Source organism: Rhopalosiphum padi, chromosome 4 (assembly GCF_020882245.1).
Source record: "Rhopalosiphum padi isolate XX-2018 chromosome 4, ASM2088224v1, whole genome shotgun sequence".
In the NCBI taxonomy this organism is placed as follows: domain Eukaryota; kingdom Metazoa; phylum Arthropoda; class Insecta; order Hemiptera; family Aphididae; genus Rhopalosiphum; species Rhopalosiphum padi.
This window is the reverse complement of record NC_083600.1, coordinates 913,801-928,698: the sequence shown is the minus strand read 5'-3', so window position 1 is coordinate 928,698 and position 14,898 is coordinate 913,801. Positions and strand designations below refer to the sequence as shown.

Below are 14,898 nucleotides of genomic sequence, written 5' to 3'. Positions count from 1 at the left end.
CTTTACCAATCAGTCACTAATATTAATTATTCATAAATTTATTTATTTATTTAATTTAATTTAATTTAATATACATATGAATACTGGGCCCCACTGAGATGACTCGTGGGGGGGTCCAAATACTTAATAATGATTCTTTACTTGGAAAATATTTGTAGATATTGTTTCACCGACCCTGAAGACTGTTTATAACAGTTTTTAAATTATAATGATTTATCTATTTAATCATATTTGTCTTAATTTTCACGATGCCTAAATATAAGTATAGATGATAGGTGCATTCACAAATTGGTACTTAACCTGTATTGCAAAATAACAAGACACCTCTACTACTACATATCTTGTATAACATATTCTACATAAACCTTCTACACATCTTAATTTTTAATTATTTTATGTATAAAATGTTTAATCGTTTACCGTGTAAATATTATTGTTTTAGAGAATTATTATTGTTTTTTTTTTTTTATTTGTTTATTATTATTTGTTATTGTTCTTGTTTTTTTATTATTCGCGAGAATTTTTTAAAAATTTATAATCTAAATATTAAATATTTATAAAGAAGTTTTCATTTTTATTTTTATATTGATTATTTTTTTATCACTTGGTATTAGAATCCTATACTTCAGTAATGTAACGACATTCATAATTAAGTTTATTTGATTTTTTCATAGGTTAGCTACTTAAAGAATGAATAAATAATAAATTTCTTTTAAAGAAAAATTTTCTATTCCTACTTTTTAAGTTTTTTTTCTCGTGATTTATTTTCAAAGTTCAATCCTTAACTTTTTACTTATAGCTTTGAGGTTAAATTACTTTTTAAAACATAACGTTCATAAAATCAATTAATTGTTAAGTAAAAAATATGTAACCAATCATAACTAATTTGTTTAACTTTTTCTCAGAATATAACCTAATTAATTAAACACTATTTAAAATGATTTTTTAGTATAAATTAAATTTACCAATATTAATAAAATTAATTTATGCTTTTTAAAGTAAATTCAATACAATATAATGCATATTTCTAAATATTTTGAAATTAGATTAATAAAATAGCTATTAATTAGTATAAATCTTTCTTCTTTTTTTTTTTTACAGTTTTAGTAGGTTTACTTAAAAAATAACTTAAACATTTGCTTCGCGCAAAAAATAAATAAATACCAAACAAATTTATTCAATAATATTCAAAAAATAATTTATTAGAATTCTTATTATAAAGCTTTTCCATTCTGTGTATATTGTATAGCTTTTGGAAAAGATATAATATTCAAACGTATAATACTTCATAATTTTCTAAATGCTTTGATATTAAGTTACAAAAATAAGGTTAAAAGTATAAAAATTACGTTTTAAAAAATGTATAATTTATAATATACCAAGTGTATATTATATAAATAGGTAAATAAATCATAAATGAATAAATGTATACATTTAATTTAAAACAGAAATTGATGTATTTATTTTTAACTTCACATTTCTATAAAATTTATGATTTATTTATTTTTATTATTTTATTATTAATTTTTTGTTTTATAATTTATTATTTTTCCATAAAATATGAAATGTTTTATTTTTGGACCTATTTATATGATAAATTAATTTGTCATGAAAATTATTACATTTAATTATTATTAAAAATTAAAATACAGACAACTAAATTAAACTACAATATTAAAAATATTTTCAAAACTTTATTGTTTTAATATTAATTTTTAATAATTAAGAATCAATTTTAAAAATAAATTTTGCATTAAATTTTTAATTAAATCCATGGTTAAACCATATTATACTATAGAATAATATAAACTATTAATTCTAAATCTAGTAACGTAATAATTAATACATAGGTATATAAATACATAAAACAACTTGATAAAGTAGTAATGCAATATATGCAATACTGTATAATATAATATACAGTCATTGACCATTATTTGTATAATAGATAACTTCTCGTGGTTTATTTGATCAAATCAAAACACTCAGATAGTTGAAGTTTGAAAACTATTTTGCTTAAACTTTTCGGTCGAGATACATTAACTATTATTATCATCTTCATTCACTTGAATTGCAATTTTCTCTAGAACTACAATCTTTGATCAGACTATTTTTTCATATACTTTTGTGAAATGTTTTTGGAAATTGGAATGTAAATTTCTTTTCGAAAACTTTTTAAATACGTTTAATTTGAAAATCATAATAACCGATTGGTACAATAAAATCATTATTGTAAATATAAAATGTCCCTCCTTATTTAGTTACAAGTAAAATCATACATTGAAAATATAAACGTTTAAATTAAACAGCCGATTAAATATCTAGATGTATTCTAACTAAACGTTTTAAGTTATCTGTTAAAACCTATTGGCACAAATAGTTTTAACTGTTTAATAAATTAGATGAAATTCAAATGAAATTACTTGTTTGTAAACGAGATTTCAAGTTTCCGAGAATCATAAACAATTAGTACTATGTTTTCTAACTTTAGTTTCTTTATCTAGACTAACACACAGGCTTACTGTTGCACGTTTCTCGAACTTTTTTATTTTTTTTTTATTTGGTGTCTGCACGTAGATACTACTTTCTATCTTTGATTTTGAAAAGCACTCAACTGGTAGATTGTATCTGTGTATTTTTGTACACAATATAAAGTTTTTAAAATAAACACAACTTTAAAAACTTTATAAATAATTAAAACTACAGTTTAGCATATAACACAAAATTTAATTAAATATAGTCATAATAATAGTATTTACTTTTACTAAATAATTTAGTAACATAAATTTGATGCAATGTACCTATACCTTTATGATAAACATTACTTAGTATTTGAAAAACCTACATATATTTAAAATTTAAATAAAACATAATTTGATTAAGCAAGCCCAGATTAATGTAAGTGCAGACGCTGAACATGCACTTAGTCCCTTAAATGTATAGGAAACCATATGGACTATAACATTATTGCCCATGCCCCATTTTTTTTTATTATTATTTAATTCAATATATGTAAATAACATAATGATAAACGATATATATCTAAATTGATAAAAATTAAATGTAGTATTCATATATTTCTTATAATATATTAATATTTTTAATGCATTTATTCTAGTCTAATGTTTTAATAAAAAGAAAATATTATCATATTAAGTACTGTTATAACTTATAATTTTAATATTTGTGAATATTATATTATTTAAATAGCCACTTATATCATTCAATATAAGCTAGTATAAAAATGCATAATTTATTATTATTTGACAATTACCTATTAGGGATGAAATTAAAAATAATGTTTACTATTAATTTATGCTGTGCTACATTTTTATTTTTTTTTATTTAGAATAAACTTAAACAGGTATTATTAAAGTTGAGTTAAGAATTAACGTCTGTGAAGTAAAAACGAATGTTATTTACAGAGTATACTCTAAAATAATGTAAATATATAGTCTAGGACCCTGACTAAAGTTATGCACTTGGATCCCATTTTGATTAATCAGAACCTGAGACTAGGATGTATATATCTACTTTATAGTTCATATTGTTTAGAAGTTAATATTTGCATAAAATTAATTAATTTTTAAAAGTATTTATCAAAATCCACTAACTGCATGTATCATTAAATAGTGACAAAAAAAAATAAATGTAATAATAATATTCTATTCTACTGCACTACAGTTTTAGTCTTATCAGTTATAATAATATATGGAATTATTTTAATTATTTTAATTATTACTTCTTTAGGATACAAAAACCAATCTTATTTCAATATTAAACTTCAGTACCTAATAGGTATAATGGTATACATAATATTATAGTTTTTCATTATTTTCGTATTATATGGACATAAGGTATAAATAATATATTGATAATATACATACTGCATATTTATATAATATAATACTATATATTATATAGTATGACACAACATTAATAACGAATGTGAAAAAACATCTCGGCCTATATAGACGTTACGATGATGGTAAAGGCTTAAGATATTTTAACGTTTTTGTGGTGATGTAAAAAGAGACGTGGAGGACACGCATATAACGATAAGTCTCTCACACGACCATGGTGGTATGATATCGGACGGAGCATTTATTATTGGTGTAGCCGCGTCGTATATCGTTCACTATGTAAACCATAATAACGTAAATATGGTGTACGAATATACGATGAATGAATATGTATCTATTATATAGGTGTCTACTAGCTATATATAATTACAGGTATGTATCACTGAAGTACAAAATATTCGAAATTCATTGATACCAAAAGAGATGTGTACGTTATTATGAAGCGGTAGTATTATCACGTTGTATATAAAAACTCAAAAAAAAAAAAATAGTGGAAAAAAAGAAAAATTCCGCGGTATTCAAATCTCTTCCGAGAAACGCGATCGTTTTCATTAATTCTACTGTCGCCTCCTTCATTGTGCGGTGTGGTGTGTCCGCCGGGAAGAGAAGGCGTGAAAAAAACTTACAACATCGTGGGCCAAATTATTATATTAATATTATATTATGTATGAACTATATACATGTACACACTACGTGTTCACCATTACGTACACGTCTGATGGATTAATATCAATACTACTGAACTTTAGTTTATATTCATAGCGTTAAGCTTTTTAATAATAATGTACAACATTAATAAATATAAAAATCTCCGTTCGGAAAATTAATTTCTAACGCGGGAAAAAAAGAAACACTACATTATAATATAACTATAGCATATAATACCTACAAAGTACAACGAAATGCTGCGGTAATAAGAATATTATTTGTTGATCATAAATTAAATGTATAAACATCAATTTCAATACAATCTGTTTTAAATCATACATAATATTATGTATATGTATAGCCGTGCAGTAAAGGAACCTACGTTTTTTCTTTTGTTTTCTATTGAACATTATTGTGATTTATTATACTACGCGGTACATGGTATACATATTTTATTTTAACTTCCATGCGTTATAGTAGGTATAATAGGTATATATTATATAATATACCTACCGATACATTTATTAGAGTTCAATAAATTAACGGGTGTAATCGTGTAATAAAGTTTTCGTGCAGGATAAAATGTATGATATATTGATATACTAATATACAACTGATCATAATATTATATAGTTATCAATCACATAAATAATATATATCAATTAAATACATTTTATTTCATGTAGATCAATACTACAATAATATATGACATTATATATTATTAGTTTATACATACCTATTATAAAACAAATACATTCGTATGCGGTGTGCGCTAACTGCAAAACAAATATTTAAAAATAATGACACCTAATTTTTTATTGAACAATACTATAAAAATAATTTCTATGAAATTTAAATAGCTATTAAATTGTAGACATTTGTATAGTAGCTAATAGGTGTAATATTTACCATTGTATATAAACTATAAATACTGAATATTATACAATATATAGACAATAGCACAACTAAAAATTACCCAAGGGGATATATAATAGGTGAATATTTTTGTTTTGTATATATTTGTAATATTAAATAATTGTATTATTACAATATTTAATATTTGAAACATTAATAGGTACTTTAATACAACGATATAGAATAAAGACCTAAATGATGAGACAAAACCACAAAACATTGAGACAACCCCCTTAATTGCCTCACTCATACCACATAGGTAATTTCACCTGGCCAATCAACAATATACTTGATGCATGCCATTACAATATGTATTTTTAATGTATTAATATAATATCGAACTAACTAAACAAAATTAATTACTTTGCAATTTTTCGCGTGATTATTGTTTATCTACGTTTGCTATTTTAAAATTTGTTGTTAAAAATTAATTTTTTTTAAATAGGTAATCCAAATAAAAAAACTATTGATATAGCGTATAGCCATCGTTTTTTTTTTAAATATAGGTCGCAATCTAAATTTACCCACTAAGCCGAGCCACCTCTGGGAAAAAAAACAATAACAACGTATCTACGTGCCCACTTTGGTGCGATTTGGGGGTGCACGGGGGATTTGTGTACCCCCGAGTTTAAAATGTACACCCTCAAAAAATAGAAACCTGTTTCTATTATATTTAGAAATAAATATTATTATCACTTATTACAGAAACGTTATATTATACCTATTGTATATTAATCTAGATACCCAGCTATAACATAGTACGAAATAATCTCTTGTTTACATAGAATAGGAATGTAGTATATGCATAGTTATTTTTAGCATAACACCTAATCATAATAATATTATACTGTAGCTAGGTAATGGGTGCTCTTCGCAATTTGTGCACCCCTAAAAATATTTGTCAATTTGCGCCTGTACGGCCGGCAACAATATCCATAATATTCGCACAATAAAACAGTATAATATTATTGTACCGGTCCGGTACTGGACGGCTGCGACAGAGCGAACGAAAGCGTATGCGTTGGAGGCGGAGAAATAAATGATTAGACACGCACAAAATGTATGACTTACCTCCGCGCAAAATCGGTTACTGCGGTCGGCGCAGATTATCGCCACGACGACGACGACGAGATTACTGCAGCCCGCGACGGATCACCACCACCGCCACCACCACCAGCAGCAGCACAACCGAAACGGCTGCCACCACCGCGGGTACTGCTGTTACAAAAGCGTATACTACGACAGTTGTACGACTATGTACGACGACGACGACGACGAGCGCGACTACTAGTGCCGCGGCCACCGGCGTCGACGCGACAACGACCACGTTCGTTCGGTCTCGTTTGCCAGTCGCCGACGATCGCCGGTCCGTGGTTACAGCTTCCCGACGACATATGCGAACGGCGCGCGGCTGACATCGCACGCGACCGCGTCGGTCCGATCGTCCAACTTGGACGCGTCTCTATAATAATAATAACAATATCATTATAATGCATGTGACATTGCCAGCGCTGCAGAGTATTCGATGTGCATAATATATATATATATAGACAGTGGTCGGGCAATCGATGTGGTCCGACCGTAACACTCTGCATGAATGGGTACTTGACGAGTTCGCACACGCACGCACGCACTCCTATTACACACACATATTATACGTACAGTCCTCGTCATCGCAGAGATCCGCTTGCATCCTATCCCCACCCGCCCGCGACGGCTTACACCGCCCGCGCCTTACGCCGAACGTACGCTCGCGGCCGCCGCGCGAGGGCCCTTTCCGCGCGTATAAGCCGCCAGCCGCCGCCACGCGCATTTATCCTCCATAACGATTGTCAACGATCACTTGCTGCGCGCGCGCACACCGCCGCGGTCGACTCGCATCATCACGACTTCGCGCGGAGTCGCTCGGGTGCATATAGGTAGCACTCGGCATCTGTCACGAAAGGGGGGAGGGGAGTTTATTTTGAAAGCCAAATTTTAGCGGAGCTCAGTGGCACGATTACAATGAAAAAACTGAGGTGACTTGTGAAGTCCCTTATTTTTTCACTTTGTCTACAAATGGCATAAATTATGGCTTAAACGACTGCTATTTCTGCGAAAATGGCGATGCTAATTATCCCCAAAGACCCACTCCCTCATAAATTGCACCAACAGTGGTAATTTAAAAAAAATAGTTATTATAAAATTCTTGTTTTGGCCAATGATATAATACTTTACGAAATCGATCATTTATCATTTCGAGATACGTTGACCATTTCATAAAATGGAAATTACTTTTTCACACATTTTTCGGTTATAAGCGGTTGTGCACTAATTCACACTAATGGCGCACTAATGTTTGGCCGAAAAAAAATTTGAAAATTTAAAAAAGGAGGCTGGGGAAATGTTCGTCTTTTCCACACTTAGTGAAATATGATAATAATTTATGAAACGGTTACACTAATTTGACATCGTGTAATTTTTTTAAATGTGATCATTCATTTTGTGTACTGAAATAAAACATTTACCGCTCACAATGCTCACATAAACATAAACTTCGATTATATAATCTGCTGTTCACGTCAGATAGATACAAATGTACATTATCTATTGACTATTATAAAATATATTGTACTATACGATCACTTGCAAGATATCCAAAAAGTGTAGATTTTATTGATTTTGATAAATGGCATAATCATAATACCAAAATTATAAGTTCGGTAACAAATATTTTGGAGGTAATATGATAAAGTAAAGATTAGGTATTGAGGTAATGAGATTATACCTAAACCTAACAAACCTAAAAAAGTAAAAGCAAATTAAAAATATCATTTGGATATACCTGTTAAAAACCCATAATTACTGCTGAAAAAATCTAGTCAATAATTACCTACGTGATTTACTGACGCTAATTGAAACATGCAAATGTCTACTAAGTTACATAATTTGTCTTCTCTTCTATTACATATTTTGTATTACCGTTAGTGACAAATCGTCATGGAAGACATTAGCCAATTAAATAAAAAGAAAACAATAGAATTTTTTATTTTAATCTAAATTATAAAATGTAATATATATTTTTCATATTATTATTGAATCTGGATATTATAAAACCGTTCACCGTTACGTGTATCGTTTGTCGCGTTTTATATATAATGAGTTTCAGAATTCATCATACAAAATTAAAATATAGTTAATATAAGTACCTAATTAATAATTGTAGCTATGATTATAATTTATAATGAATAATATTGAAACTATAGACTGGAAATCTCTCCTGAATATTTATTATTTACCCACACAGGCCACAAGGCACGTACACATGCGGGTGTTTTGGGTGTTCAAACACCCTCCGAAGTACTTGGGTTTTTGTATGGTTATTTATTTATTCAATTTTAATTTTGTTATATCAATGTTTGAATATAAAAATAGTATTTTTAAGTATACCTAATTTTCATAAAAAATTTTTGTATATTTATTTAAAAAAATTCTACTTTTCAATAACTGATTTTCAAAAACACCCCCTAGAACTTTTTTCTGCGTACGTCCCTGCAGGCTACCACTGTATATCATACCTATGTCTCGTACAACAATGTTCGAGAAAAAGTATGTATTGATAACAAAACAAAAAATGACAAAAATGCAAAGCAAATATACCTATAATTAAGTACTCTAAAATAAATTGAAATTAACATAATATATTAATTTTTAAAAAGGTATATATTGTGTCATACTAAGACTTGTTTATAAAATTAAATGATTACTATGTACTTACTGGACATACATGATGTGGGAAAAATGCTGCATGTGGTGCTGTACATTGACTATTCAATTCCGAAACCAAACTTTTCTAGGTATATATTGTATATACGTATACATATGAGTAACTTGTAAGTTGTAATAGTAAGAAAGGTGTGAATCATAAATTAGCAACTAAACCAGTTATTAGTAAAGACTTCAACGATAGAGATCAAATTGACTTGATTGATTTTCAGTCATTACCAAACGAGAAATATAAATAAATATTGATCTCCAAAGATCATATAAAATTTATATCTCCATTATCTTTGAAATATAAACGAAGAGTTGTATAGGAGCATATAAAATAGGCTATGTATAGGAGCGAATAAAAAATCTTGTTAAATATTACAAAATGTGTAAAACTGAATCCACAAAATGTTTATGATTTATGATTGACTGCAGCAAATAAAAAAAATTCGTATTAGTAATAACGGAGAAAAATAAATTTTTAAATGAAAATAAATAATAATTTGATCTATAAAATTATATTGTAATTTTGTGACATTGTGTTTTTTACCTCAGAAACAGATTTTTTTATAGTTTATTTGTTAAATGTTAAGAAAACTGTAATTCCAAAGTCAAAAATTAATTACAGACTACGGTATGTCTGTATTACAATAATTGCTGTTCCAAAAATCTACAGAGCAACAGAGGACCATTGAATTCTGCATGGTCGCTGTCATTGTTGGAGAAAAATATGAGATATATTATAATACATAAAGTAGGAACTCAACACGGTTTTATTAAAGGATGGTTAAATTTTGGTAATATATGCAGTATGCCACTGAACATTTTATTTCAGCTGAATAGTTAAAAAAACAAAAATAATTAACCTTACTGTCCTTACTTGAAACTATCCAATTTGTTCTTATGGAGATCAAAGGTTCCTAAGTAGTAAGTTGTTATTGTAAAAGTACTTGTTAATCCAAACAATATATGTTTGTTTTAAGTAGCATGAAATTGTAATAACCGTAGTCACTATTTTTTAATTTTTTCCTTAATAAATTTTTTTTTTCTATACATTTAATATGAAATTAATAGTTCTATAAGTATATTACTATAATATAATTACTAGTTACTACTATAATCACTTCATTTATCATTTATCAACTAATTATTATTTATACTATAATACTTATAAAAGCTTTCTTAGTCATAAATAAATATAAGTTATCTACCTATACTTAATATAAATACTGTATATAACCATATAGCTAATATTGTCGCTTATCGGAGAGTTACGAATATTACAAACTCTTATATACTTGATTCTTACTTTATTTTATTTTATCCACTATAAGTTGTGTTAAATATGTTAATACCTAAAATTATTGGTGAATAAACATATTATTATTATTACTATTTATAACTTATAAATTAATAAATTAATTATAAGTATCATCAACTAATATAAAAATTATTATCACAATAATTTAAATTTATGTGAGCAGTATGTAAATGTTTTATTTCAATAGACAAAGTGAACGACCAATAATTGTAAAAAAAATTACACAATGTTAAATAATTAGTGTGACCGTGAAAACGGAAAAAAATTCTACTACCTAACCAATATAGTGCGACACAATTCATATGCTCCCGTAGCTACAACATACGTCCTTACGCTTATTTGTTATTTTATAAGGAGGTACCGATTGGCCATCACGTTCCAAATTTTTTAAAGGACCCCAAAAAAAGTTATTTTTTATAGAATCAATATTTTTCTTCTGAAACAACTTTTTTTAATTACAACCAAAATAAAAATTTGATAAAAATAAAACTACTTTAATTTATAAGTTTTCATCAATCTTATAATATATTATTACGTTAAGTTATATTATACGTATGTTTACAAACATTTTTTTCTTGCTTTTAGGGACGCTAATTTTTTGATCAAAGTCAATAAATTCAAAAATATCTTTTCTGATGATAGCATCATTAAAAATTTTAATTTTTTTGTTTGGAAGTAATAAGTATAATTGTCTTGTACCTATAATTGTTTTTTATATATGCCAGTTTAGAAAATGCCCTTTGATCTTTTCATCAATAAATTGAAATACACAATTTTTTAGCGTATAAAAAAAGCATATTTCAAGGTTAAATAACATTTTATTTTATTTTATTTTTATTTTATTTTATAGTAATATATTGCATATTATTGCATATTATGGGGTTTAATTTAATTATTTTATAAAAAAAAAATGTACTGATTTATAAAAGAAATATTTTTGACCTCCATTAGTTTCTACCATATTATCTAACAAAAAAATAGTTTTTATTTTTATTTTTTAAAACAGGGGAAACCTGGGTAAGACTACGGGACACCTAACACTTGTCTTAAACCAAGATAAAATAAACAATTTATAACTTATTGTGTTAAAAATGATTCCAATTCATTACAAATATTACTACACATCTAAATATGCAATAAAAATTCTAAAAACTTTTTTAGAAAAATATTGAGAACATTTTTAACTTTTTTACTCAAAGTGTCTCATCTTACCATGTTATCGAGATATTATTATTGTTTTTTTAATTCATAAATCTCAATTTTAGGTATATAAATATATATTATATGCAACAATCATATATACATGTAAAATATAACTATATTGTATAATATAGATTATTTACGACTTTTTAATTTTTTTTTTTTTTAAAGATTATGATTTATAATTTAACTATCTATTTTAATTTCTATAAACTGTTACTTTTATTTGTTTTTTCATTATTCAAAGCGTTTTTATCAATATTTAAAAAATATTTATGCATATAAAATATTATTTTTATGAGACTATAAAGCATAAAAACGTCTTATTTTAAAGAGGAGCATGGCGCATTAGGCTGGTCTCTATAGACTATATAACTATAGTTATAAATTATAAGTTATAACTAATAATATCTTGTAAAATCTTTATCAATTATTATTGTCTTAATAATATTATACAAAAATGACTTAAGTCGAAGTTTGACAATTATAATATATTATTATATACTATATAGAAGATAAAAAAATTAATAATATAATTTTTAATTTGTAAAAATTATTTTATCAATTATTATAGGTAAAATATAATATTATGTTCTTTTTCTCTGTAGACCCCTATATATCGTGGGCTTGGCGGCCATGTCCTGCTTCCCCCTCCCTTATCCGGGCTTGATCTTCAATATCTATAATTCAGACAGCCTTTACGGTAACGTTGGCATTAATTTTATACTTTTCCTATATACCAAACTTTTTATACTGGTATAAATTGATACACCTACCTAGTGTCATTTATTTCGGCTTCCATCATTCCTGTATAGCCATAATTGATTCTCGGATTTCATTAAATATTTATTTGTGGTATAGTTTTTGTGAAATTTATAAGCATTTCGTTTTTAAATATATTATTTTTAAGTTATAGCATCACGTATTCAAAACTAATTTTTAAAAAAGGTTGGGAAAGTGGGTATCGCTCTGCTGTATAGTAGAAATGGAGAGTAGGTCACTATAATGGATGTGTTAAATTTGAATGACAGGTATCATTATATACGAAAAACAATTCTGAACGGAGATGAAAGTCTAGGATAATTAGTAGGGTATATTATATTATTAGCTATACTTAAATTGTAATATATCGTTATTTTACGCGATTTCATAACAAAATAAAATTTTATACGCTCATAATCAATTTCTTCAATATTTATGCTAAAATTTTGTTTTACAGTTATTTGAAGAAAAAGTTATGGAGAACCATTATGTGTTGGGTTTTTTAACCTTAGGTATAAATCACAAAAATGTTATGATATTTCAACTTCAAAATTCCTTGCAAATTTTCGCAATTTTGACATATTTTGTAAACATTTGAACTTTAAAAGCTTATAAACAAAAATTGTGATTAACGATTTTTGATTTTTTTTTTTACTATGATAAGTACAACTTATTATAATAAACCTTGTATTAAATTTTAAAAAATTTTTGGATTATCAAATTTTTTTTATCGACATTTCCAAAAATAACATAGACAAATCGAAAATTTCAACTGCCTATAAAATAAGTCAACATATTTTAAAAATTTAATTATAAATAGATAACGCTAATATAAACATTTGGTGAAAATTGTTTAAATTGCTGTATAGGTACTACCATCTACCACATATCACCCGAGTTAAAATAATTCGATCTATTTATCATTTTCCTTTTTCTTCGATTAAAATATATAGTATAAACACTGTTATTACAATAAATAATTTTATGATTTTCCACTTCTTAATTCTGGACATATTTTCGATGTAAATACAAACGGCTAAACACGGATTTAATGTTTGTTTAAAAGCCGAAGTAAATCGAATGTATATCGTTATAAAGATTAGTACCTATTCAGTTTTATGTGTTTATATCAAAAATAAATCCAGAATTAAGAAAGCAAGTTATGATTGTAAATCATAAATGTTATCATTGAAATTGTTTTCATAAGTACCTATTTGACTTTGATAATCGGTAAAAAATGATACGGAAAAAACGTCAGGTAAAAAACAACACGGTAATATAAACGACAAGGTGAAAAACGTTAATTTTGGTTAAAAGGTATTAAAATAATTGTTTTCCTAATTACAAAATAAACTCAAAACATTATGTAAACAATATTTAAATGGAGAAAGAGGTGTACCAAATTTTTTAATAGCAATAGCAATAATAGCATATAATATTCGATATCTATAATTTATTTTTATTATTACCTATTTATTTATTTAATTTATCAATTAACTTATTATAATATATTTATACTTCACTAATATTTGGAATTATAATTATTTTATAATTTATTATTATTATATAATTTTTTTATTACTTGGAGCATATATATAGAGGTTAAAATTATAAAGTATTAACTATTATTATAACATCATCAAAGTCTCTAGGAATTTTTTTATAAGCCTATTATTGAAAACGGTTAAATCGTTCAAAAGTTACACGACCACAAATTCACAACAGATATAAACATATAAACATATATTATATGGGTGAATGTTATAAAATATAAATATTTACCCGTTAAAAGGGCTTGCACTTTTCAAATGATTTACAATCGGTGTATAGCCCGTATAGGATTCAGTTCCGTATTTTGTGAAATTGGTAAACGACTATTTGTTAGTAACATTTCACATTTGATGTTTACCATTACAATAGCTCAAAGGATTTTAAGGATTTATGATAGGACGGAGCCATAGAGTATATAGTATTATGTTTACCTGTGTAGTTATAGGTATGTACCTACCTACAGACACAGCTAAATTCTAATTATTCAATTAGCAGAGTTCCATGATTGTAATATTTATCTATTACATAATAAATATAATAAACGATACGCCAACCACAAATTAATCGATTTTATTTAAACCATAAATTAAATTACAAATAATTCAATTTATTTTTCATTTATATCGAATATTTACAGAAAACTGCAATATTAACATAAATTGAATTTATGGTAAGAATTGACCAATGATAAGTAACAATAAACTAAGTGGTTTATAATAATATAGTATATAAGTACAGATATATATTGGCCAAAGTCTAAAAATGTATTAAGATTATATGAGCATGAACAAAATAATTTCTTTTTTGAATCGCTTATTTACCAACTAAAAATTGACCATCAACTCCACGATTACGCTTATACGCACTTATTCAGTCACACATAAACAT

At 26.4% G+C, this 14,898-nt stretch overlaps 1 protein-coding gene across 5 annotated transcripts in view; it reads right to left on the bottom strand.

Annotated features, from left to right (window-relative positions):
* The window catches only part of LOC132929159 (cell adhesion molecule Dscam2), a 68,338-nt gene extending 61,618 nt beyond the window's left edge, over window positions 1-6,720 (bottom strand). For all 5 annotated transcript variants that reach the window (XM_060994295.1, XM_060994294.1, XM_060994297.1 and 2 more), the window contains exon 1: window positions 6,498-6,720. The gene's annotated coding sequence lies outside the window, so the exon portion shown is untranslated. The remainder of the gene's footprint in view (window positions 1-6,497) is intronic.
* Window positions 6,721-14,898: the final 8,178 nt, after the last annotated feature.